The sequence below is a fragment of the Eubalaena glacialis genome, chromosome 10, assembly GCF_028564815.1.
Source record: "Eubalaena glacialis isolate mEubGla1 chromosome 10, mEubGla1.1.hap2.+ XY, whole genome shotgun sequence".
NCBI lineage: Eukaryota > Metazoa > Chordata > Mammalia > Artiodactyla > Balaenidae > Eubalaena > Eubalaena glacialis.
Window position 1 is genome coordinate 18,903,719 of NC_083725.1, and position 25,298 is coordinate 18,929,016.

Below are 25,298 nucleotides of genomic sequence, written 5' to 3' on the forward strand. Positions count from 1 at the left end.
CCAGGTGCCCAGAGAGGTAAGGGGGCTCATCTAAGGTCACACAGCTAAGGATGGTGGCACTAAGATTTGAATATGGTTTTGTTTACTTCCAGAAGACAAGTAAGATGTGCAGTAGGAGAAGCTAATTAGAAGTGAGGATAAACTTTCTCCACATGGTTGACTCTATGCTGAGATAGTAATGAAGGGTTCCTAAAATTTGACACTCCTAGAGATTTTAAACTAGTTCTTTCATTTTATTTTATTTTTTTAATTTTTATTTTATATTGGAGTATAGTTGATTAACAATTATGTGTTGGTTTCAGGTGTACAGCGAAGTGATTCAGTTATACCCATACAAGTATCCATTCTTTTTCACTTTCTTTTCCCATTTAGGTTATTACAGAATATTGAGCTGAGTCCCCTGTGCTACACAATAGGTCCCTGTTGGTTATTTTAAATATAGTACTGAGTACATGTCAATCCCAAAGTCCCAGTCTATCCCTACCCTCCACCCTTTCCCCCTGATAACCATAAGTTCGTTCTCTAAGTCTGTGAGTGTTTCTGTTTTGTAAATAAGTTCATTTGTATCATTTTTTTTTAGCTTCCGCATATAAGAGATATCATATGATGTTTGTCTTTCTCTGTCTGACTTCCTTCACTTAGTATGATAATCTCCAGGTTCATTTTATAATGCTTAACACTTTTTAAAAAAGTAGTATTATGTAAACTACTTTATTTAGGTCTTCCCAATGCCCTGTAAGGTATAAAGGGTAGATATTAGTTCCTGCACGTTAGAGTGACACAGACTTGCTAATATTGTGTTATGAGGGAGCAGTAGCCCCAGATTGTTCAAACTCATCTGCCAGGCTTTCTGCACTCAGCCTGGTGATGCCACTGACAGTGATGACTGGCTGGAGGCGGGTGGTTGGACCAGAGGATCTCTAAGAATCCCTTCCAGCTCAAGAGCTCCATTATTTAAAAACTGGTTGAGGTCATGACCATGGCCATCATCAAAACATCTACAAATAATAAAGGCTGGAGAGGGTGTGGAGAAAAGGGAACCCTTCTACACTGTTGATGGGAATGTAAATTGGTACAGCCACTATGAAGAACAGTATGGAGGGTCCTTAAAAAACTAAAAATAGAATTGCCATATGATCCAGCAATCCCACTACTGGGTATATATCTGGAAAAGATACACACACCCCAATGTTCATAGAAGCACTATTTACAATAGCCAAGACATGGAAGCAACCTATGTGCCCATCAACAGATGAACAGATAAAGAAGATGTGGTGTATATATGTGTGTGTGTGTATGCATATATATATATATATATATATATGTATAAAATGGAATATTACTCAACCATAAAGAAGAGTGAAATAATGTCATCTGCAGCAACATGGATGGACCTAGAGATTATCATACTAAGTGAAATAAGTCAGAAAGAGAAAGACAAATACCATATGATATCACTTATACGTAGAATCTAAAAAAAATAATGATACAAATGAACTTATGTACAAAACAGAAACAGACTCACAGACTTTGAAAACTTATGGTTACCAAAGGGAAGAGGTGTAGGGGAGGGATAAATTAGAAGTTTGGGATTAAAATATACACACTACTGTATATAAAATAGATAATAAGGACCTACTGTATAGCACAGGGAACTCTACTCAATATTCTGCAATAACCTATATGGGAAAAGAATCTGAAAAGAATGTATATATGTATATGTAAAACTGAATCACTTTGCTGTGTGCCTAAAACATATGTAAAATAAAAATTGAATTAAAAAAAAAAGAATGGATGATGCTCCGGAATTACAAAGACAAGAGATAAAATTAAAAAAAATTAAAACTGGTTGAGGTCATTGGGGAGTTTTAGCAGTCAGTGATGTCTGATTATTTTTTGTTTTTTGTTATGCCCTGCGCATGTATTATTTATTCAATAACATTAACTAAAATGTTTTTTAAAAATCTAAATCATAAAGCAACAAATGGGACTTCCCTGGTGGTCCAGTGGTTGAGAATCCGTCTTACAATGCAGGGGACGCTGGTTCAATCCCTGGTTGGGGAACTAAGATCCCACATGCTGCGGGGCAACTAAGCCCGCGTGCCACAACTACTGAGCCCCCGCACCACAACTAGAGAGCCCGTGTGCTGCAACTACAGAGCCCACGCACTCTGGAGCCTGCGCGCCACGGCTAGTGAGCCCATGCACTGCAACTTCTCAGCCCGTGCGCTCTGGAGCCTGCGCGCCACAACTAGAGAGAAACCCATGCACCGCAGCGAAGAGCCTATGCGCCACAACGAAAGATCCCGTGTGCGGCAACTGGGACCTGATGTATCCAATAAATAAATAAATAAATAAATAAATAAATAAATAAATGAATGAAATAAAGCAACAAGTAATGGCACCGTAATGAAATGGTCATGTAATAAAAATAAAACATATGCATAAAAATAGTTAGCATGGAAAAATTTTAAGTAAATATGAAACTGTCTCATTTCATATTCCTACAGTTCTCTTAACTGAGATCCTTTTTTTCAACTTTTGTTTTCATTCAGATCAACAGAGTGGGCCATTGCCTGATTTTAGTAATGTATACAGCACAGTCCAGTGGCCAAGCACCTGTGTTAACACACTTAACTCTGAACCTATGAGGTGGATACTATCATCATCATGCCTCACAGATGAAGTAACTAAGGCACAGAGAAGTAACTTGCTTGAGGTCCCAGTGCCTGTTGTTTTGAGTTTTCCTCCCAAAGTCCTTTTCTTTCTGAAAGAAAAAAAATTTTCATGAAAAAAAATTTTTTTGTTACAACCCAAGGTATCATAAAAAACATACCTTTAGACCCAACTCGGAGAGAAACAGATGGAGGTGACAAGCACGAGCAAACACAAGCCAAGCGGCGCTGCCTGTTGGCACAAACCCCCACCCAGGGCCAGTAAGTTAATGCAGGTTAATTTGGGGAGGTTTTAGGATCTAGTAAGGTGAAGTGCAGCGTTTCCTGACGGCTGATTCTTGGAAAAGTTGAGTTGCAGTGTGTATGTGTGTGTGTGTGTGTGTGTGTGTGTGTGTGTGTATGTGTGTGTGTGTTCCCGTGCATGCCCGGGGGAGGCCAGTGAGGCAGCCAGGGTGCAAAACAGAAGGAAGCCTCCCTCTCCTCCCCAAGGTTTGTGCAAGTGCCTGAACTGCCTCCTGATCTGCACGCCCCTCTCCCCGCCCCGCAGGAGCCTCACTTTCATCCCCCTGGTCCTGCGCCTGCGCGGTGGGGCTGGGCATTCCCATCCAAGGTCTACGTCTCCATTTCCGGCTCAAACAGTCGAGGAACAGAGTGATTATTTAAACCTTCTTTTCCCTCTAAAAGGAACAGTTGGAGCGCAGGGTGCATATGGAAGAACGTATGCAGTGGGGCTCTGGTGGGCGTGAGCGCTCCACATCGTGGAAACCATTCCCACCACGAGTCATATTTCGTTTAGCTTTCGCTCCTAATGGACCCGCTAGTTGAAGCTAGGAAGCATAAGGAACGCTTGAAAAGGACGGCGAGAATGATTTGCCCCATGATCATCTTGATCAAATCAGCAAGCTGCATTTGGCTAATCAAAATTCTGAGAGCACTTTGAGACTTCTCTGGTACTTCAAAAACCAATATTAAAAAGAAAAGAAAAATGCATTTCATTTTGGCATTTCATTTGTTGGGAATAAATATTATTCATGAAGGTTTTGTTTGCAGAGAGATGCTTGAAAGTAGCATCCTGAAACCTTCTCTCCTACCTTGCTTAGAAAAATATGAAAAAAATTTTTAAAAAGCCAGTTTAATTTTTAAAGTGCAAAATGTGGTAATTTCAAGCATCAGATCATCAAAGCAGTTTTTGATGCTGTAATACCTCGTTAAAATTTAATCTGCATTTTAATACACATTCGGGCCCCAAACCAAGCATGTGAGACTGAGATGCTTTAAATTCCTGAGGGGATTCCTAAGTCATCTTACTGTGAAATGGCAGAGAAACATTGCTGTGAAAGAAAGTGTCCAACCTTTGGAGCCAGACAGGACTGGCTTACAGATCCTTCTGGGCTCCTGCATGGGCAAGTTTCTCAGCTGTTAGCCTCAGTTTTCCCATCTGGAATAACAGGGCTAAGAAGATTCAATGAGTGTATATGTAAAGATGTGATCTTTTCATGGGCACATGGGCATGGAACTGTCTTCCTTGACAACCAATTTAATTGCCCCCCCCTTTACCTATTCCCATGCCTAAAGCTGCCGCTTCATACATTATCTTGTTTCCACTGCATCCATAGAACTTATTGCTGTCTAACCTGATCTCTTTGATTTATCTGTCTTACTGTCTGCTGCCTGTTTTGGCATGTGAGGTCCGGGAGAGCAGGGATTGCTTCTGTTTTCTTTATCTTTGCCTCTCTTGTATTTAAAATAGCCTGATGTGTAATACATGCTCAATAAACATTTGTTAAATGACTTTCTTTTTTCCCTCTTTCGTAACTGGCTGTGATAGTCACTTCATCTCTCCACGTTTTAGTTTCTTCATTTGTCACAGAAGCACATTGGTCTAGAGTAGTGGTTGGCAAACTACAGCTCATGGGCCCCTATGGCCCACCACCTGTTTTGTAAATAAAGTTTTATTGGAACACAGCCATGCTCACTTGTTTACATATTGTCTGTGGCTGCTTTGGGGCTACAACAGCAGAGTTGAGTGGTTGCAGAGATGGTATAGCTCACAGGCCTAAAATAGTTATTATCTGGCACTTTATAGAAAAAGTTTCCTAATTTCTGGTCTTATTGAACTCTGAGATCTTTATACGCCTGATGCTCTTAATCTTCTGGGAAACACTGCCACAATGTTCATTGCTCTGTGTAATAAGAAATAGCCGATTGATTTTCTGAACATCTTTGAATTTTCATATTAGGCCATGAATTGACTTTGGTTGCGGACTTCATACTAATGGTTTATTCATTTCCCCATGACTTTCCAGCCTTCTCCCCGAAAGGATTTAAGCCATGAATGGTATAACTGCTGTCACCCACCTTGAGATTTTCTGTAACTTTTTCTTGACACCAGCAACTTCAATTCTAGGATGGGATTGCCTTAACACTGAGCTTCGAGCCTGCTTGGCTTTGGAATCGATAAATGTTTCTAGCTGGTATTGCTCCAGCTTCAATGTCACAAAACATCAGCTGAGAACCGGAGGTGGAGAAGGAGGGCGGCAGGTTCCTTATTTCTCTGGGGAGCCTCTTCCCTTTTTAAGCTCCCTGCCCACACAGTTCCACAAAGGGCTGTGTTTCAGAAGTGAGGCAACGTGGTATAATTGAGAGAACATAGAGTTTGGCTCCAGAGAGATTTTGGTTCACATTCCATACCTGCCACTCACTAGTTGCATGACTTCGGATGAGTAACATAATCTTTCTGCGCCTCAGTTTCCTCATCTGTGAAATGGAGATATTGAGTACCACCTCATAAAGGAGAGTGAATAACAGTGGTCATTTAATAAATATTATTTGAGTACCTGTTATATACGAGGCATTATTCTAGGTTCTGGGAATACAGCAGTAAACAAAATAGTGTCTCTTCTCTCGTGGACCTTATGTCCTATTGGAGGGAAGTAGACAAGCAAACAAATATTTAATATAGTGATGAGTGCAATGAAGAAAAATAAAGCAGGGTAAAGGAATAGAGAGTGATGGAAAGGTGACATTTTATTTAATAGGATGGAAGTCCTCTTTAGAGAGGTGACATTTGGATAAGACCTGAAGGAAGTGAGGGAGAGAGACATGAGGATATTTGGGAGAACAATATTCTGGGTCAAAGCAACAGCATGTGCAAAGGCCAGGAAGCAAGAGCCTCCTTGGTGTTCAAAGCAGAGCCTGTGGGCCAGAGTGGCTGGAGCTGAGGCCGGGGGTGCGGGGGAGGGGGGGGGCAGGGGGCGTGCTCAGACTTGAGGTTGAGGGAGCAGGCAGGGCAAGAATCATTTAGGGCCCCGGGGCCATGGAGAGACTCAGGATTCTATTCTACAAGGAGTAGGAAGTCAAAGGAGGGTTTTGAGCAGGGATGTGACATGCTCTGACTTATGTTATAAAATAATTCTGGATGTTGTACGTGGAGACCAAACTGTGAACTATTTTAAAAATGCCTATTATCATTTCTTGTTTACAATACACTTTGAATACCCACTATTCAAAGTGGTATCAGAACCTATTTAGAGGGAATTACCTACAGCTGTAGCAAGACAACATGAGGTTAATTGGGAAAACAGTCTGATTGCTGAAGAGTGACAGGAGAGCAAACTCCCCTTGGAGAAATGGTGTGCGCCCAGCAGGTCCGAGGCGTGGACACCTTGACCCCTGGCCAGCGCTCTGTCTCCCGGCTGATGAGATTATCCCATTGTCCCTCTTTGTCAGCCTTCAGCAGCAATTAGAGCCACGCAGGCTAGGCTGGACTATTTGCCATGTTTGAAATTGGATCATAAAAACGAGAGATGATTACAAGTGCTTTAGAAAGACCAAACATCATTAAGCCTCCCAGATCTGCTCTCTGGAAAGCTTTCCACCCTGGCCACTTAGCTGAGCCACTTGGAGGCACAGAGAGGTGTCGGCAGCACCTTGGGTGGGTGGGGAGTTCTCACAGGAAGGGCTGAGGGCATGACAGAGCAGAGAGTGGGATTAAAATCACCGTGTGAGCTTAAAAAATTAGGAGTGTGGACCAGCTGCCCTGCACCCTCAGTTACGCCAGCTCCCAAGGGGGAATGGGGCTGGGATGAGGTGGGCTTGACTCGCTGGGCACAAGCTCACTCTAAGTGTCCGGTCTCCTGTCGGGTCAGCTTGGTCAGCCCAGGTCCCTGAGGAGTCACCCTCCCCCCACCCCTGCCTCCACCCCAAAGGATTCCCTGCTCAGCCTCCCACCTCCCTCCTGTAGGCGTCATTTCTACATCTGACTTTGGAGCCCCAGGCCTGCAGATGGGGAGGTTGCCCTTTTTATGCAACCTGCCATCCCTGCTAGGGTGAGTGGGGATTCCAGTAGGGTGATCTGTCTGTTATCCTGGTTTGTCTGGGATTGAGGGGTTTCCCTGGATGTGGGACTTTTGGTCCTAAAACTGGGAAAGTCCCGGGCAAACCAAAACAAGTTGGTCACCCTAGAGGCTGACCAGACTACAGGCTCATTGAGAGTAGGGGCTGTGTTTTTTTTTTTTTTTTTTAAAGCAGAGGTTCTTCTTTTTTTTTTTTAATTAATTAATTAATTTATTTATTTATGGCTGTGTTGGGTCTTCGTTTCTGTGCGAGGGCTTTCTCTAGTTGCGGCAAGCGGGGGCCACTCTTCATCGCAGTGCGCGGGCCTCTCACTATCGCGGCCTCTCTTGTTGCGGGGCACAGGCTCCAGACGCGCAGGCTCAGTAGTTGTGGCTCACGGGCCTAGTTGCTCCGCGGCATGTGGGATCTTCCCAGACCAGGGCTCGAACCCGTGTCCCCTGCATTAGCAGGCAGATTCTCAACCACTGTGCCACCAGGGAAGCCCAGGGGCTGTGTTTTGTTGTTGGTTTGCTAACCGCTTTATTGAGATATGATTACATGCCATCAACTGACCCATTTAAAATGTACAGTTCAGTGACTTTTAGTATATTTACAGCTGTGCAACTATCATCATAATCCATTTTAGAGCACTGTCGTCACCCTCCAAAGCAAGCCCCTACCCGTTAGCTGCTCCCCATTTCTGCCCCAAAACCTTACTCCCACCCTGAAGCCACAGCCTTGGACCAAATTAATCCCCTTCCTGTCTCTACAGATTTGTCTATTCTGGACATTTGATATAAATGGAACCATATAATATGTGACATTTTGTGTCTGGCTTTTTTCACTTAGCATAATGTTTTCGAGGTCCATTCATGTTGTAACATGTGTCAATACTTCATTCCTTTTTCATTGCTGAATAATATTCCATTGTATGGATATACCACATCTATTTATCTATCCATCAGTTGTTGGACATTTGGGTTGTTTCTACTTTTTGGTTATTAGGAATAATGCTGCGATGATCATTTGCATACAAGTGTTTGTGTGGACATCTCTTTTCATTTTTCTTGGGTAGAAATCTAGGAGTGGGACTGCTGGGTCATGTGGTAACTCTGTTTAATCATTTGAGGGACTGTCAGATGTCTTCCAAAGCAGCAGCTCCATTTCACATTCTCACAGCAATGTATGAAGGTTCCAGTTTCTCTACACTCTCACCAGTACTTGCTATATTCCGTCTTTTTTTTTTTTTTTTTTTTTTACGTCTTTTTATTATAGCCATCCTAGTGGGTGTGAACAGCATTTCATCGTGTCTTGATTTGCATTTCCCTGATGGCTAATAATTGGGAGCTGTGTTTTATTCCCGCTTATATCTAAGCATGTGGCACATTGGCTGGGGCAAAATTGGTGCTTAATAAGTGATAGTCGAATTCTAAGTACTAGAATGAACCCCATCACACTCCCATTTCTAGAGGGTGCGCATATATATGGCTAGAGTGGGTGGGTCCCAGGTGGGTTTAAGAAAGCACCCAAGGGAGTATATAAGATATACAGATGAAAGGGCCTTCCTTACTGGTACAGGACACACTTTTGTCAGTCAGAGACCGTGGGCTTTGATGCCAAATAGCTGTGTGTTCAAATCCCCTGCTGAGGCCCCAGTCCTCACTGTGGGTGGGAAAAGCAGCAAAAGAGTGAGTTATGAGACTAGAGAGACAGAAAAGGACCAGCCTAAAGAGGACCCTTGTGATACCCTCCATTTAGGTTTTTATCCTAGGAAACAGTGGTTCCCTTGGGAACCACTGCAGGCCTATAGGCAGGGCAGCCATGTGGGTAGGTTTGCATTTTAGAAAGAGACCTCTGGTAGCAGCGCGGAGCCAGCATGACCCATGGAAGGATGTTGCAAGAATGGGGATTATATGTGAGGGAGGCTGGACAGAGGCAGTGAGAGAGGAGGGGCTCAAGCGGTGGTGGGGAATCAGACACCTCTGGCAAGGGACATTCTGAGGGTCATGGGCCCCTTTGCAAACCTGATGAAACCCAAAGACCCTTCCCCCAGGGGTAAAGTGTACAGAATTTAGCGTGCAATCTTCAAGGTGGCAAAAGAACTACTTAGAGCCCAAGACTGCCTTCATCTCATCTTGCTGGGGGTGGCCAGCAGATCACTTTCTCTCTCTAAGCTTTGCTTTTCCTCTCTGTAAGAAAGGAGCCCATGCCAGATGATCTAACAACTTCTCCTGTCCTGAGGGCCTCTGCCTCCTAGCAGTCCTCGGGAATATTCCCTGTGGGGGTCAGGTTTGGAAGCCTTCTGCCCAGGACAGGACCCAGGGAAGTGAGTCAGTATGTGACATGAGCCTGATGGTGTCGGAAACTGAATGTTAAGAGCTGCTTTGCCTTGTGGTTTTTATTGCATATCTATAAAGAAAAGAACGCATAAAAATGTATTTCCCATCTTATAAATAATGCATCTGTCAGAAGTGGCCTGGAGAATTATCGCCTGTTGTCTGGCTTCATGTGTGTTTATAATTTTCTGAAGGGTTTGAATTATTTCAGAACTCAGATTCAAGCATTTTGCTGAAAAATTCTGTTTGATTTATAGTCATCATATTCCTCCCAAAGTAACAGCTCTCAACATGTTGCCCTGTTATCCCTGCTGCTTTTTGCTGGGGCTGGGATGGTTAGGATTTCTTCAACATTCTGAGACATTCTTCTCTGCCCGGGCTTGGGTGGAGTTCCAGGGGGGCAAGGTGTCAGGTGGAAACGGATCCTCTGTGTCCCAGCTCTTGTCTGAGACTAACCACGGTGACCTAAAGTGCTTTGGGCAAAGCAGTTGACCTTTCAGATGTTTCACCCACTGAAAAATGTAGTTGTGGAATAGATTTTCAGAATTTCTTTAGCACCAACATTTTATAATACAAAAGGGCTTTGCTCCAGCTTGTCTTTGCTGCTTACAGCAATGATTCTCCAAACTGATCATCACCCCATGTGAGGCTGGCTGGATAATAGTCACCTGGAAGCTTATTAAAAATACGAATTCCAGGGAATTCCCTGGTGGTCCAGTGGTTAGGACTCCATGCTTTCACTGCCAAGGGCGCGGGTTCAATCTCTCGTCAGGGAACTAAGATCCCGTAAGCTGTGAGGCCGAAAAAAAAAAAAAAACCACAAAGAAACCAAAACCAAAACCAAATTTCAGGCTTCCAGGACCAGAGATTCTAATTTATGGGGTCTGAGATGGGCGGGACATGGGAGAATGTATCCTTTTTTTTTAAAACTCTTTTACTAATTTAAAAAATCTGTTTAAAAATATTACTTTTTGCTTCCTTGCTGCCTCTCTCCCCCCACTAATCTACTAAGGTGATTCTAATGTGTATCCAGGTTTGGGAGCCATGCTTTTAGGTAAATATTACTGTATTTCAATTCAATTTAATAAGCCTTTATGAAGTATCTAGTATGTGTGAGGTGTTTTGCCCAAAAAGATCGAAAAAGACACAATTTCTGCTTTAATTCACAGTCTGGTCGTGAAGGAAAACAGGTAAAAATAAATTATACTGTAGTGTGAGAGATGCCATAGTAAATATATGTACCAGATACAGAGGAAGGAATGACTAAAGTGGGCTGGAAGTGACAAGACAGGAGAAAGGGCTGGTGAGTGGACAGATCCAGGTTTAGGAAGAGGATGCTACTTAATCACAGAACTTGTTCTCTGTGTTTTAAAGCCTGGTTCTGGATAATAGCTGATATTCCCTTAAAATAATGACCCAAACACTATAGTCATTCTGGCTAGAATAAGGGATGACACAAGAATTGGTTGATGTGATTTAGCACTGTTCTGGAAATTCTTGATGATTTATTATGTATGAAATAGGATTAGGTCATATAAGTGTGGAAAGGAGGAAATAAAGTTGTTATTATATATTGATGATCTGCTTTTATACTAGAAAACTCAAAGGAATAACTTGAAAAACTATGAAAAGTTTTAACTATTTAGTAGCTGAAAACACAATGCAATGCAAAAATCTCTAGTGTCAGAAAGCAGATCCATAGTTGCCTAGAAATGGGGTGGAAGGGTTAGGAGGGGGAGATTACAAAAGGCCACGAGGAAATTTGGGAGGGTGATGGATAAGTTCACTGCCTTAATTGTGGTGATGGTTTCATGGGTGATGGTTTTATTTAACACATGTCAAATACATCAAATATCACCTTAAAAATGTGCAGTTTATTGGATCTCAATAAAGCTGTAAAAAAGATGCAGTTCCTATATATCAGTAACAACTAGTTAGAAAATCTAGTAGGGAAAATATCTAATAGGGAAAATATCTAATAGGGAAAATCCCACTTATTATACAATAAAACCCATAAAATATCTGGAATAACCACAACAAAAGGTGAGAAAAGGTGAGAATTTATATAAAGAAAAGTGCAAAACTTTACTGAGAGTCACAAAAGAAGACTTGAATAAATGGAGAGGTATATATACCATGTTCCTGGGTGGAAAGACTGCCCCAAAGGAGTCATTCTTCCTAAATTGCCATGCAAGTTTGAAATATTGTCAATCAAAAGGACAGAGTTGGGGCTGACGTATACACACTACTATACATAAATAGATAACTAATAAAAACCTGCTGTATAGCACCGGGAACTCTACTCAATACTCTGTAATGGCCTATTTGGGAAAAGAATCTTAAAAAAAAAAAAAAAAAGAATGGATATATGTATATGAATAACTGATTCACTTTGCTGTACACCTGAAACTAACACAACATTGTAAATCAGCTATAGTCCAAAAAAAAAATTAAAAAAGAATTACATGCTAAGCACTAATAATAATGTCTGGCACACACAAACAAAGATAGAGTTGTTTTCTTCTTGGGAGGGTGAGGGATGGGGGGAAGGAGTGGAGGACTTGACCAAATGAGGTAGCTGTGTGTACTAACCAGGTCTCTTATTTTCTGTATTCTGATGCTTTGACATCTGAGGCCTTGCTGACCCAGGAGGGAGTGCCTTTCGAAGGGTTAGCCAGTTCCTAGAGCTTGCCCTTGAGTGTGTCTTTCAGATGCAAACCAACCAATCCAGAGCTCACAACCCCCTCACCTCCTTTATTGGGCTCTCACATTCCGGGTCTCTAACTCCCTGCCTTAATCACCCCAGGGCCAGGCACCAGGCAACTAGGTACAGCCCCTAGATCCCAGAGCCTACTGAAATTATTCAAACTAGCCAATCTTAAACCTGCTTACCCTGCCTTGCCTGATCCCTCCCATGGAAATCACAATAAAAGCTCTTGCCCTTAGTTTCCCTCACTCTCTCTGCTTCCTGACTGATGCCAAGGCTTCCCTACATGGCCCTCCTTTGCCTTGAGATCTCTGAATATCACAAAACATCTTTTCCATGACAGTTGTTTCCTGATCTGTTGGACTTAACAGTACCTAAGTAGTAACCAAATATGCATTAAAAGACTGTGTAGGGGACTTCCCTGGTGGTTCAGTGGTTTAGAATCCGCCTTCCAATGCAGGGGATGTGGGTTCGATCCCTGGTCGGGGAAATAATAGCCCCCATGCTGCGGAGCAACTAAGCCCGCGCGTCACAACTACTGAGCCCGTGTGCTAGAGCCTGCGCACCACAACTCGAGAGACGCCTGCACGCCGCAATGAAACATCCCGCGTGCCGCAATGAAGATCCCGCATGCCGCAACTAAGACCCGAAGCAGCCAAAGAAAAGACTGTGTGGTAGGCAGAATTCTAAACATGGCTCCCTCGAGATCCCTTCCTTTGATTACTCAATCAAACACTAACCTAGCTGCTACTGTGAAGGGACTTTGCAGATGTAAATAAAGTCCTAAATCAGTTGGCCTTAGGACACAGAGATTATTTGAGTGGCCAGACCCAATCAGGGAGCCCTTGAAAAGTGGAGAGTTTTCTCTGGCGATTGGCAGGAGAGGAAGTTGAGGGGAGATGGGCTCCCACTGGCTTCGAGGAAGAAGCAGCAAGCTGCTATGCTGTAAGCGGCTGAGGGGACACATGCCACGGAACCAGGGAACTTGGAAAAGGACCCGTGCCTCAGAGGAGAATTGTAGCTTCACTGACACTATGATTTCAGCCTCTGGGACCTGAGCAGAGGATCCAGCTAAGCTGTACCTTAGCCTCTTGATCCGTGGAACTGTGAGATAATAAATATGTGTTGTTTTACAACTGCTGAGTTTGTGATGACTTGTTATGGCAGCATAGAATGGTGGTTCGGGGGATGCCCTCTGCCGCCAGATTGGGTTCAAATATCCGCTCTGGCACCTACTAGCCGTGTGACCTTGACGAAGTTACTTAGCCTCAGTTCCCTCATCTGGAAAGTGGGGGTAAGTATAGTGTCTGTCTCATAGTTTAGTTGAGAGTTAGAGTATATGAGTTAATGCATGGAAAGTGCTTAGAATATGCCTGGCACAGAGTATATGCTCTATAACTGTTTGCCATTTTTATGCCTCTAAATTTAGAGGGAAGAATAATCAGTTGAAAATAACCAAGGAAAAGAAGCGTAAAAGAAGATGAATGAGAAGGCTAGCTCCACCAGATACTTTTTAAAAAGCAAACTGATGAAGCTGCGATAATTAAGTCAATATGGTAATGGTTCAAGAATTGTTCAATAGAATAGAATTGATAACCAGATACACACACGCACATACATGTATCCATTCATTTAACAAATATTTATACAGTGGGTGCTGTTCTATACACTGGGGATATGGCAATAAAACAAAAGAAAAACCAAACGTAACAGGTAAAGTTCTTGTTCTTAGGGATTTCTACCCTAATAGATGGAACCAGACAATAAACAAATATATAATGTTATGTGGGGATGAACATTATGGAAAGACCAGTCAGGATGAGGCCAGGGGAGAGATGGAGAGTGTTATTTCAGATAAAGTGGCGGGCGGAGGCCTTTTAATAGGTGAATAAGGAGTCACTCAGGTGCAGGTGACCTGTGCAAGGTTGATGTATTTGCAGCAGAACAAGAGAAGGAGGTCAGTGGCAAAAATGAGGCCAGAAAAGGCCTTGCATGAGTTTTTAACCAGAAGGTTGCCAGATAAAATATGACATCAGTTTATGTTTTAATTTCAGAGACACAATGAATAATTTTTTTTTTAGTATAAGTGTGTCCCATGAAGTACTTGGGAAATACTTATGCTAAAAATTTATTCATCTGTCTCCAAAATTCAATTTTAACTGGTTGTCCTGAATTTTTGTTTGTTAAATTTGGCAATTGTGAGGAAGATGATTATGACATAATATTAAATTAAAAAATCAGTTATGGACTGCATGTTTCAATGCCCTGCCTAATTCATATGTTAAAATCCTAACCCCCAGTGTGATGGTTTTAGGAGGTGGGGCCTTTGGGAGGTGATTAGGTCATGAGGGTGGAGCTCTCATGAGTGAGATTAGTGCCCTTATAAAAGAGACCCCAGAGAGCTCCCTTACCTCTTCTGCCATGTAAGGACACAGTGAGATGACAGGAGGTGAGCTCTCACCATACACCAAATCTGCCGAGGCCTTGATCTTGGACATTGCAGCCTCCAGAACTGTGAGAAATAAATGTTTGCTGTTTCAGGCACTCTGTCTATTGTGTTTTTGTTACATCAGCCTAAATGGACTAACAGAATCATGATACAAAATTAGATTTGTCCAATTTGTTCAAATCAGTATTCTAAATGCCTAGAAGAATGCCCTTGGTAGATACGGAATGAATAATTGTTGAATTATTGAGTTAATTGTACATGTGTTACTTTTTTTTTAAACATTTTTATTGGAGTATAATTGCTTTACAATGGTGTGTTAGTTTCTGCTTTATAACAAAGTGACTCAGTTATATATATACATATATCCCCATATCTCTTCCCTCTTGCTTCTCCCTCCCTCCCATCCTCCCTATCCCACCCTTCTAGCTGGTCACAAAGCACCGAGCTGATCTCCCTGTGCTATGCAACTGCTTCCCACTAGCTATCTATTTTACATTTGGTAGTGTATATATGTCCATATATACACTACCACTCTCTCACTTTGTCCCAGCTTACCCTTCCCCCTCCCTGTGTCCTCATGTGTTACTTTTAAATCAGGAAATCTTCAGTTCAACTATGGGGAGAAGTTGCTGTAGATAAGTTCACTATCTATGGTGCTCAGAAAGGGGAGAGAGGAGAGAGTTTCCAGGGGGAACTCTGGGTGCGCCAGGGTTTCCAGGGGGAACTCATGGACAAACTGCCATGTTTGTCCCAGGAGGAAGAGGCTGGGTGCTTTATCTGAGGATTCCATATGATGGGTTCTGTGAGGTTTGGCTTGGATGGTGCAATTCTGAGACTACAAGCTGTAAGGGACCATAGAGACAAGACTGGATGGCCATGGGCCTTGTGAGGTGAATGAGGGTCTCTAAAACTGTGTAGGTCTTGAGTTTGCAGGAGTCTGCTTGAGGCCGCAGGAGGCCTGGTTAGGGACCTACAATGTCTTGAAAACAGGCTGAGTCACTTTCATCCTCCCCTTGCCCCTGAGTTAAGCATTTGGGGGAAATGGGGCATTTCTATTCTTTCAAAAACATCATAATGAATTCTACATTAGTCTCTGAAAAGTGATTTGGCTTGAACTGACCCCCTAATGGCCTGCAGTCTTATAATCACCAGAGATTTGGAGTGTACTATTAACAAGCATAACACTTCAATAATGCATCCTCCTGTTGGCAACGGCAAGCTTGCAGAAGAATTCCAAACTTCAATGCCTGTGCTCTGGTTCATGTAAGAAAACAGGCAAAAGAGCAAGAAGCAAGGGTGGGAGAGAGGGAATGAAATACTCACTGATGTCCTCCTCTGTGGCTCTGAGGGAGCAGAGCCCCAGACATTTATTGATCAGCCTGACGGTGTTGATGGGGCTTTTGTGTTCTGTTTATGAGGCTGTCTTCTGCTCTAGGCTGCTCTTCATTTGTCCAGTGTCCGGCACCTAGCAGGCGGGGCCCACATATGTTTGTCAATCTCAGTTGAACTCTTCAGTCAGTCCTGCCGACAGACAAGTGGAAACAAAGCCTAAAACACCTCTCCTTAGAAAACAAAATCCTCCGCATCACAGAGCCAGCTTACCAGCATGGGGAGTCCAGAAGCCCCTGTGCCCAGTCTGGGTCTTTGGGAGTAAACCCAGGGGAAGCTCCAGGCAGTGACAGGACCTTGGAACCCCTGAGTCTCTAAGGCATCCTTAGTGGGAAGAGGGTCTGGCTGGTGGCTCAAAAGAAAACTTCCCTTTTTTCCATATTGGGGTTGATCTCAGCATCCCAGAGACACGCTTTTTCTGTAAAGAAGAGGGACTGAAGTCAGCTTTAGGGTCCCCCAACTTGCAGATCTTCATTTTGGTCTGTCCCTTTCTGCTCTAGTGATGGGCTCCTGCCGGGAGAACCACACTGGGGTTGGGGGGCACATATGGACCTGGAGGGCTGGAGGGTTGGAGGAGGTCTGTTACAGGAAAGCCACCAGCCAACGCTTTCATTCCCCAGGGTCCACCCCTCACTCATGAATCCAGGCGCTGTCTCACTTATTTGTTCATTCAACAGATGCTTATTAAGCAGGTATTCTCTGCAAAGGACTCAGCTGGGCTTAGGGCGCAGCAAAGAAGTGAGGTCCCCCTGGCACTCACCTTGCTGACTGAGTCTGCCAGTTGCTTTGCTCTCATCTCACATACCAGCCCCACCTCGACGTTCACCAGGTGCCAATCACACTCACCTCTGGCTGTCCCTCTAGCAAGCCAAGCTTCCGCCTATCTCAGGGCTTTTGTGTTTGCTGTTCCATCTACCTAGGGCTTCACAAGATGGGTTCATTCACCTCCTGCAGCTCAAAGATACCTCATTACTACCTTAGAGAGGTGCCCACAGGCACCCTTGTATGCCCTTATTATTCAGAATTCACTTTATCGTATTTGTTCAGTACTGTACTGTTTGCTTCCCTCCCTATGAGACTTAGGTCTGCGAGAGCAGGGGTTTCTGCTCTGCTTATGGTTTCTACCTGGAACATGGAACGGGACTTGGCAAACAGTAGGTGCTCGGGAAATACGCATTGGCTAGGTGGGCTTTCATTACCTCACCTGGCCTCTAGGGGAGCTCTGCTCAGCCAGAGGGACAAGCATTTTAACCCAACCTTGGCCCATACAGGTTGACGTGTTTGGAAAGAAAAATTATGAAGCAAAGGTGGAAAACTCAGTATGTTTCAAAAGCTGACTAAATCAAATGTGTATCTTAAGGTGACCTAAATCCTCATGGGTGTCTTCGCTGACACTGATCCTGGTTGATCCTCCTTGAATGGGACCTGAGGTAGCTGCACCTCCTCATTGCCAGATTCAGAGGGACTTTCAGGCCTGCTGCCCAGCCTCCTCTCTGGATGAGGATTCACGATGTGCTTCCTGGTCCTGGGTTGCCACGTGTATCTCTCTGCAGCTGTCCTGGCCTCTTGGGTTGACCCGGCTTTTGCTGTGGCGTAGGAACTTTACAGAAATAAGTCTTGGGCTCCCGGCTGTCCTGCACAGAACAGCAGACATGGCCACTGCATATTCTGGAGGGGTCTCTCACTCTGGCCCTCTAGTCTCCCTTCTACTCCACTAGCTGGTTTATGGATGATTTTCCTTCTCTCATTTAGATGCAGTCTGACTTTTTTCCCTACTTAGTCTAAGCCAGTGCCTGGCTCAGCTGTACCTGCGGCATTATGGCCTGAAAGATGTCCACTCCCTATGTGGAACCTTGGGGTGTTTGTTACAGAACTTTTCTGAGTTTCATTTTCCTTATCTGTAAAGTAGAGGTGGTAACACCTGCCTCATAAAGTTTTGTGAGGTCCAAAGAGATAATAAATGTACAGGACCTGGCAAAAAGATAATAAATGTACAGGACCTGGCAAAAAGATAATAAATGTACAGGACCTGGCAAAAAATGTACAGGACCTGGTAGAGATGATTATCCTTGTGAAAAATCACGAGGTCTTTAGTCCCATGACCGGCTGAGCTCCTGATTGGCTGGTAGGGGTTTCAGGACTCTCAGAAAAATGGGTGAATTTCCACCCATCCTCAGGGGGAGGGCACCCCCAGGTCCGCTCCCCTCCCCCAGGCAGACAATGTGGTAAAAGGCAAGGACATCAGACTGGGAGTCAAGACCCACGTTTGAGCCTGACTCTGGGTGGCCTTGACCAACTATTCCCCTGGGTGATCAAGTGCTTCCCCTTCAGCTCTGCTTTGCCGGGTTTTGCAGTCTGTGTGGTCTGAAAACTACAAGAGAGCTGCTTTCAAGGAGTGAGGAAGGGGATGTGCATCCTTGCTTAGTGAGTGAGGGCTGCAGGTAGTGCACACCCTGACCTGTAGGTGATTTTTAGCAATGAGCAGATAAGGGGTTCACTTGATTCATGAAACCAACTTCAAAAAATCTCTGAAGCTAAATCCCTGTTGACAGTAAGATCCATAGGAGTTTTCCAAGCTCCTGAGAAAGTGAAAGGGGTTCTTTGCTTTGGTTATGATCGAGGCAGCAGGCCCAGCAGCCCTAGTGCAGAGACAGCTAAGGAATGTCCCTCCGACATGAGGGAGAGAGGCCAGGCTGGTTTGCTGGGGATGGTCCAGGCTGTCCTGTGCCTCTGTGCTGTCAAGAGCAATGAGCACACGTCTCTGTCTGCGTCCTCAGGAAGCAGAGTGTGAGCGAGTGGGTTAAACCTCAGTTAATGCCAGGTGCTGCAGGCAACAGGTTGGAGCACCTTGGGTGAAGCCTCTAACCTCTGAGCCCCACTCCCTTCCTCCTTCTGTGAACCGGAGATAAGGGTGGTGTGATCATCTTTGCCTTGCCAGGATGCAGGGCAGTCAGCGAGATTGAGAAAGTGACTTCCTCACTTGGAAGAAAAAGATGTGTGACTATTGGTATTACTCCTGGCCGAAGGGCACCCATGTTCATCGCAGGAGAAGGGGCCTGAGAGACTGACTGACTGAATGAATGAATGAATGAATGACCAATTTATTTATTTATTTATTTGCTTGTTTGTTTTCATACTTCACCTCAATTAAGCAAGCATTTACTGTCTCCTATTCTTAGTAATGCAGAGATGAATAGAACATGGCCTCTGTCCCTTAGAACTCCCATCGTAAATCCTCATTGTCTCCTCTTGGATATCGTCATCCTTCGTATGAAAGGGGCTGAGCCCCTCAGCATTCTGCTTGCATTCCAGCCTCCCAGACCTGCTGTGTGTTTTATTTCACGTAAGTCTCATGACGACACCCTCTCGAGTTGGTATTTTAGACACCACTTTGCAGCTGTGGGCATGGAGGCCCCGAGATGTCTCTGGTGGGGTGGAGCCCACGTGAGGAAGGGGTAGGGCACCTTCAGAGGACCTGGCGGGCTTCACAGAGGACGTGATCCCTGCCTGGATTTTCATGGACAAGCTGAAGGTTACTGCATAGACAAGAGGGCAAGGGGATTCCAGGCAGAGGGAAAAGCTCGCTCAAAAGCTTAAAGGTGGGAACCAGCTGCCTGTGCAATGCAAACAGCAGGCACTTACAAGCTGCCGTTTAGAAAAGTCGGGAAGACCCTTATGTACCAGGCTAAAGAACTGGGACTTCATCCTGGGGCAATGCCGTGTGTGTGTGTGCATGTGTGAGCACGTGTGCATGCAAGTGTGTGTGGTGGTGTGTACACTGGGCAGAATCATTGATTGGCTGTAGGTTTGATTGGCACTCTAATGAGCGGCAGGTGATGCAGAGGGAGATGGGGCTGGTGGTGGAGAGACTAGTTGGGAGGTTATCACAACCATCCAGCATATTAACTAATGTTTACTGAGTGCTCATCTCACGCCGGGCGCAGTGCTGAGCACTTGATAAGCATTATCTCAGAAATCTTGAGGTGATATTATTATTACCTCCAACGTTACCTAAATGGAGACTGAAATTTTGAAAGGTTAAATAACTTGCCCGAGATCACACAGCTACCAACATAAACTGGGATTTGAATACAGCTCACTCTGACCTGATTCCAAACCCTTGACCAATGTGACCTACCATGGACCTACATTTGGCCAGGGACAGTGGGATTGAAAGTAGAGGAAAAGTCTGAGGAATATTTAGGAGGTAAAGCCGGTGAATTTGGTGAGTGGATGGATGTAGGGAACGAGTGAGAGGGAGAAGCTTCTGGCCCAGATGACTCTGGAGTCTGAAGAAATAGAAAGGATTTATGGAAACAATATTGTCCTTTTGAGCCCAGATTGGGCTGGCACAGGTATAGCTGGATCCTGACTCTGTTCTCCAACACATGAACTGACCCCCCCCAACCTTGTTTCATTTATAAACTGATCAGCAATCCATCTACGGTCTCCTCCAATCCATAAGAAAAATGTTCACCAGGACAGGCCAAGATGGGTTCCCTGCCTGAGGACTCCAGCCCCCTCCCCAGATTGGTACTGACCCAGCTAATCTGCTCTCTTTGGTATGGTCAGCCTGTCGGTCACTAAGCCCCTGACTACATTATCATCCAAGTTACATTTCTCCACCTGGGATCGTGACCCCAAGATACTGCACTTTTGGCTATTCCTCTATCAGAAAAGGAAATGAAGTATGTCAGGCAAGACGAGTTCTTGATGGACCCACATTGGGGACCATGGCATCTCTTCCTGAGGCTCCCAAAGCCACCTGTTTAATAAGCAGTTCTGAAGTTGTACCTGGAATAGACCTCAGGCATGCCTTCTATCCCTTTGAGAAAATCAAGGCGCTTGTTAGTTTCTCACTCCTTTTCAACAGCATCCAGCAAATTCTAACTGAGCGCTTGCTATGTCCCAGGTATGTCTTTTGTTCCCTTTCCCATTCCATGGAATTCTTCAGGGATTTCTAACAGCAAATCAGTGCTCTGCATGTTATCCTCAAACCATGGAATGTAACTCTTCCGGGGGCAAGAGGTGTGACCTTGTTTTAACAACACGTGTGCTACTGGATTCGTCAATTCTCCTTATCAGTGTTCATTCTAGATGCTCTAATCTGAGGACCATTGTCCTTGACAGGAAGATGGAAGCTGAAGAATGTAGCTTTTTGTTAATTTTAAACCATTAGTCCTAGAAGGACAGGAGGAAACTGATAACCAATATTTTTAAGAGCTTTCCTCTGTTCGTGTGTTTTGGTTTTTTTTTTTTGGTGGTTGTTGTTGTTTTTTAGTGCATCATTCCGTGTAATCCTCGCAACAAACCCACAGTGTAAGAACTATTATTCCCATGTTAAGGGTAAGGAAACTGAGGTTCAGAGAGGTTAGGAAAGTTGCCCAAGCTCATACAGCCAGTACTTGAGAGGTGGATCTAGCCCTTCTCTGTTCTCGTTGCTCTGACTATACCCAGGAAGTCCCTTTGTGGCGTGATCCTCAGCTCATTCTGGCTTCAGCCTTGCTGGCATGATACTTAAAAGTCTGTATCACTCCTTTGTATTCATCCTGTGCAACCACGTTTCTTCCATATCAGAGTCATTTGCAATCGTATTGTCAGAATTTCATTTTTGAAAGTCATCCCTCCAGAGCTGTCTTTCTTGAGAGTGGACGGTCATGGGACCAGCCTATCTTTCCTCCGAAGGTTTTGCAATCTGCCTTCATCAAGACTAAGGTACACGTCAGACCATGCCCATCTTTTTTCTCTGTGAATATCATGAACTTTGAGATGCAACTGGCTACTGTTTCTCAGGATTTCTCTCCCTGTTCCTTCTCCAAGCAGTGCACCCTTATTGGAGCAGAATTAAGTGCAAAGTAGATGTCTCGCCCTGACCCCAGCATTTGCTTTCTGAGAGATTAAATTGCCGAGGCAGAACACGAAAGTATTTGATGTTCCCTGCTTTTACCTGCGGTGATAGTTCCTGCAATGAAAAGTAGTTGTAAATAAAATTGATTAGGTAACTTAGACTGACAAATGATATTTCTATGGGTTTTTAAATAGAAATTTGATTTGTCTATATGTCAGCTTGCAGGAACTTACTTGAGTCTCTATCTGTCTGTGTTTATGTAATATGAACATGCGTGGCTCTAAGAAGAGCTATATCGGAGTGTTTGTGCTGTTTTAGGGAAAACAACATTAAGTGACTTTGTATGAAGTAGACAGTATAGAGGAGTGGTGAAGAGCATTAATTTTTGGAGACAAACAGATATGGATTTCAGTGCTTTCTCAGCACTTCATTATCTCTGAGACTCAGTGGATTCCTAACATCTTTAAGCTTTAATTGTCTTATCTGTAAAGTGATGGTGATACAGAGTCTATATCAATCTCTAATGGGTGTGTGAAGACTAAAGGAGATTAATGTATGTAAATGCTTTGCACAATGCTGGCACATAATAAAATGCTCAATTCACTTAAGATATTCTTATGCATAACCACATCTGTTCTTATGGGACATTCTTTTGGTTTGTATCAGTGTGTGTGAGTCTGAATGTGAATATCTGCTGGAATATTTTACTCTCATTGCTACTGTTTAACATAGACATTCACAGACACACTACAGTGTGTCCTGAGGACAGGGAGACCTTAAGAGTGAGGAGACTGGAATCTGGAATCCTTCTTTTTTTATATAGATTATACTCAATTTATAGTTATTATAAAGAGTTGGCTATATTCCCTGTGCTGTACAATATATCCTTGTAGCTAGTTTATTTTATACATAGAAGTTCGTACCTTTTAATCCCTGACCTCTATCTTGCCCCTCCCTGGTTCCCTCTCCCCACTGGTAACCACTAGTTCGTTCTCTATATCTGAGTCTGTTTCTGTTTTGCTACAGTCACTAGTTTGTTTTTAGATGCCACGTATAAGTGATAACATACACTATTTGTCTTTCTCTGTCTGACTTATTTCACTATACATAATACCCTCCAAGTCTATCCATGTTGTTGCAAATGGCAAAATTTCATTCTTTTTTATGGCTGAGTAGTATTCCATTGTATGTGTATGTGTGTGTGTGTATGTATACATCTTCTTTACCCATTCATCCCTTGATGGACACTTAGGTCGCTTTCACATCTTGGATATTGTAAATAATGCTGCTATGAACATTGGGGTGCATGTATCTTTTTGAACTAGTGTTTTTGTTTTCTTCAGATATATACCCAGAAGTGGAATTGCTGGATCAAAGGGTAGTTCTGCTTTTAGTTTTTTGAGAAACCTTGCACCATTTTCCACAGTGGCTGCACCAATTTACATTCCCACCGTCAGTGTACTAGGGTTCCCTTTTCTCCACACCCTTGCCAACATTTGTTCTTTGTGTTCTTTTTGATGACAGCCATTCTGACAGGTGTGAGGTAATATCTCATTGTGGTTTTGAGTTGCATTTCCCTGTTGCTTAGTGATGTTGAGCATATTTTCATGTGCCTGTTGGCCATCTGTCTGAAACTGGAATCCTTCTAGACCCAGGGTCGGAAGACCTGGGGAGCATTTAAGTTGGAGAAGAGAGTTGGCCTCAGAAGTGCAGGGGGCAGAACATGAAAGGGCCTGAGCAGGGAAGGAAGCTGAGACTTCTTGTGTGTTTTCTCCAAAGGGCAGAACTAAGATCAATAGGTGAAGGCGGTGTTGGATTCAACTAGAGGCAGGTGGAGCTCTGACAGCCAAGCTGGCTGTGGGATGGGATGCCTTCGCCCCAGGCGGTGCTCACACGGTGGCCAGGCAACTGTCCTCACTCAGCCTCCTTCCCCAGACAGGAGGCCAAAGTAGGGATCTCCTATCTGTGCCCCGTGAGAAAGAGCCGCAGCCTGCACATGTGTATTTTCTCAACTGAAACTCCAATTTTGATTTCCAGGCAGCACAACATTTGTTTTTAGAAAAAAAAAAAAACCCAGCCAGCTCAGAGGTGACGAGGGTGACAGGGCTACAATTATCACCTGCTCCTCAGCACCTAGTGTATTGTGAGAAAGGTGCTGACAGCTCTGAACTCTCTTTGTGTGGGGAGCTGAAGCCCCCCACCTCTGCTCAGAACATTTGACACAGACAGACAGCTGTGGGACCGGCGTGGGGCTGGGGTGAGCATGGAGGGGCTGTTACCTCCTCCCCTTCTCTTTATGCTGCGCGAGTGGGCAGAGGGGCCCTCCACGTTCCATTTCTGGACAGATTTCTTTCTATCTTACTCAACTAGCCTTTACTTCAGAGTCTCCTCTGGGTGCCAGACTTTACAAAAAAGAAAAGGAAACCAGTGGGCCTTAATTTGCGATGAACTGACCTTTCTTAGGGGGCAGGATGGAGGAGTGACCTGCAGAGGGCGCCAGAGTGATTCAATGTTAAGTAGCTGCTAAAGAAGTCCAGTGGAGTAGTACAAAGAGGTGGGGCTTTCCTGCCCCCAAAGAACCAGGTTAAAAACCCGATTCTGCTTCTTATTTGACATGTGACCTTGGACAACTTATTTAACCCCTTAGAGCCTCAGCTTCCTCATCTGTAAAAAGGGGGTAGCTATATCTACCTTGCAGGACTGTTATGAAGGCTGAAAGAGACAACGCAGGATTAAATGAAATTACACAGAGACCGAGGTGGGGGGAGGGCAAGAATTACTGCAAAGGATCTGCGTCTCCACTGGCACATCAAGCCCATTGTCTGCACACTGAATTTACATTGCCCTCTCATATGTGTTCAATCATTTTTCATGTGTACATTGGTGTTCCTATAATAAATAAAATGCAAATTCAGGGGCAAGCATCCTGAAATTCCTAGTAGACTTTGTGATGATGTCTTCTTCAATCAACAGACATGAAGTGCCAGTGCTCTTACGTGGAGATCTGTGGACATGCTTGCTGTGAGATGAGAGTCCTCAGAGGTCTCCAGGAAGGTTGGGAACCACCAAGACAATGCATGTACAGTACTTGATCCCACCCCCAGTCCCCCAAGCCCAGAGAAGGAGGGCCTTTCTGACCTGGGTAGGGATCTACCCTTCTCTCCTCCAAGGCTGCCAGGTTACAAAGAATGTACCACATACCTCCTGACAGGTAGGCTTGACTGAGCTCCTTGAAAAACTTGGCATTGGTTTCCCCCTTCCTTTTCTACAATCCAACTCCAAATTAAGGGAGTTTCTGGAGAGGACTTCTGGTTCATCAGAATAATGCTTGTCATTTGATCTCCTTCTGTGATCAGTGTTCTTCTCCACTGCCCTCTCTTACTGGGGGTGAGGAACAGAGGCTCAGAGGCTTGTAGCTAGAAAAATGTGCCTTTCAGGTACTAATCCTTAGAGCAGACCCACAGGAGAAAACTCCCCTGCCCTCCTACCTCCACCATCTGGAAGACACCTGCAGTTCAGCTGTTTGGCCTTTAGGAAGGGGCCCTAGAGCTACTGGTGT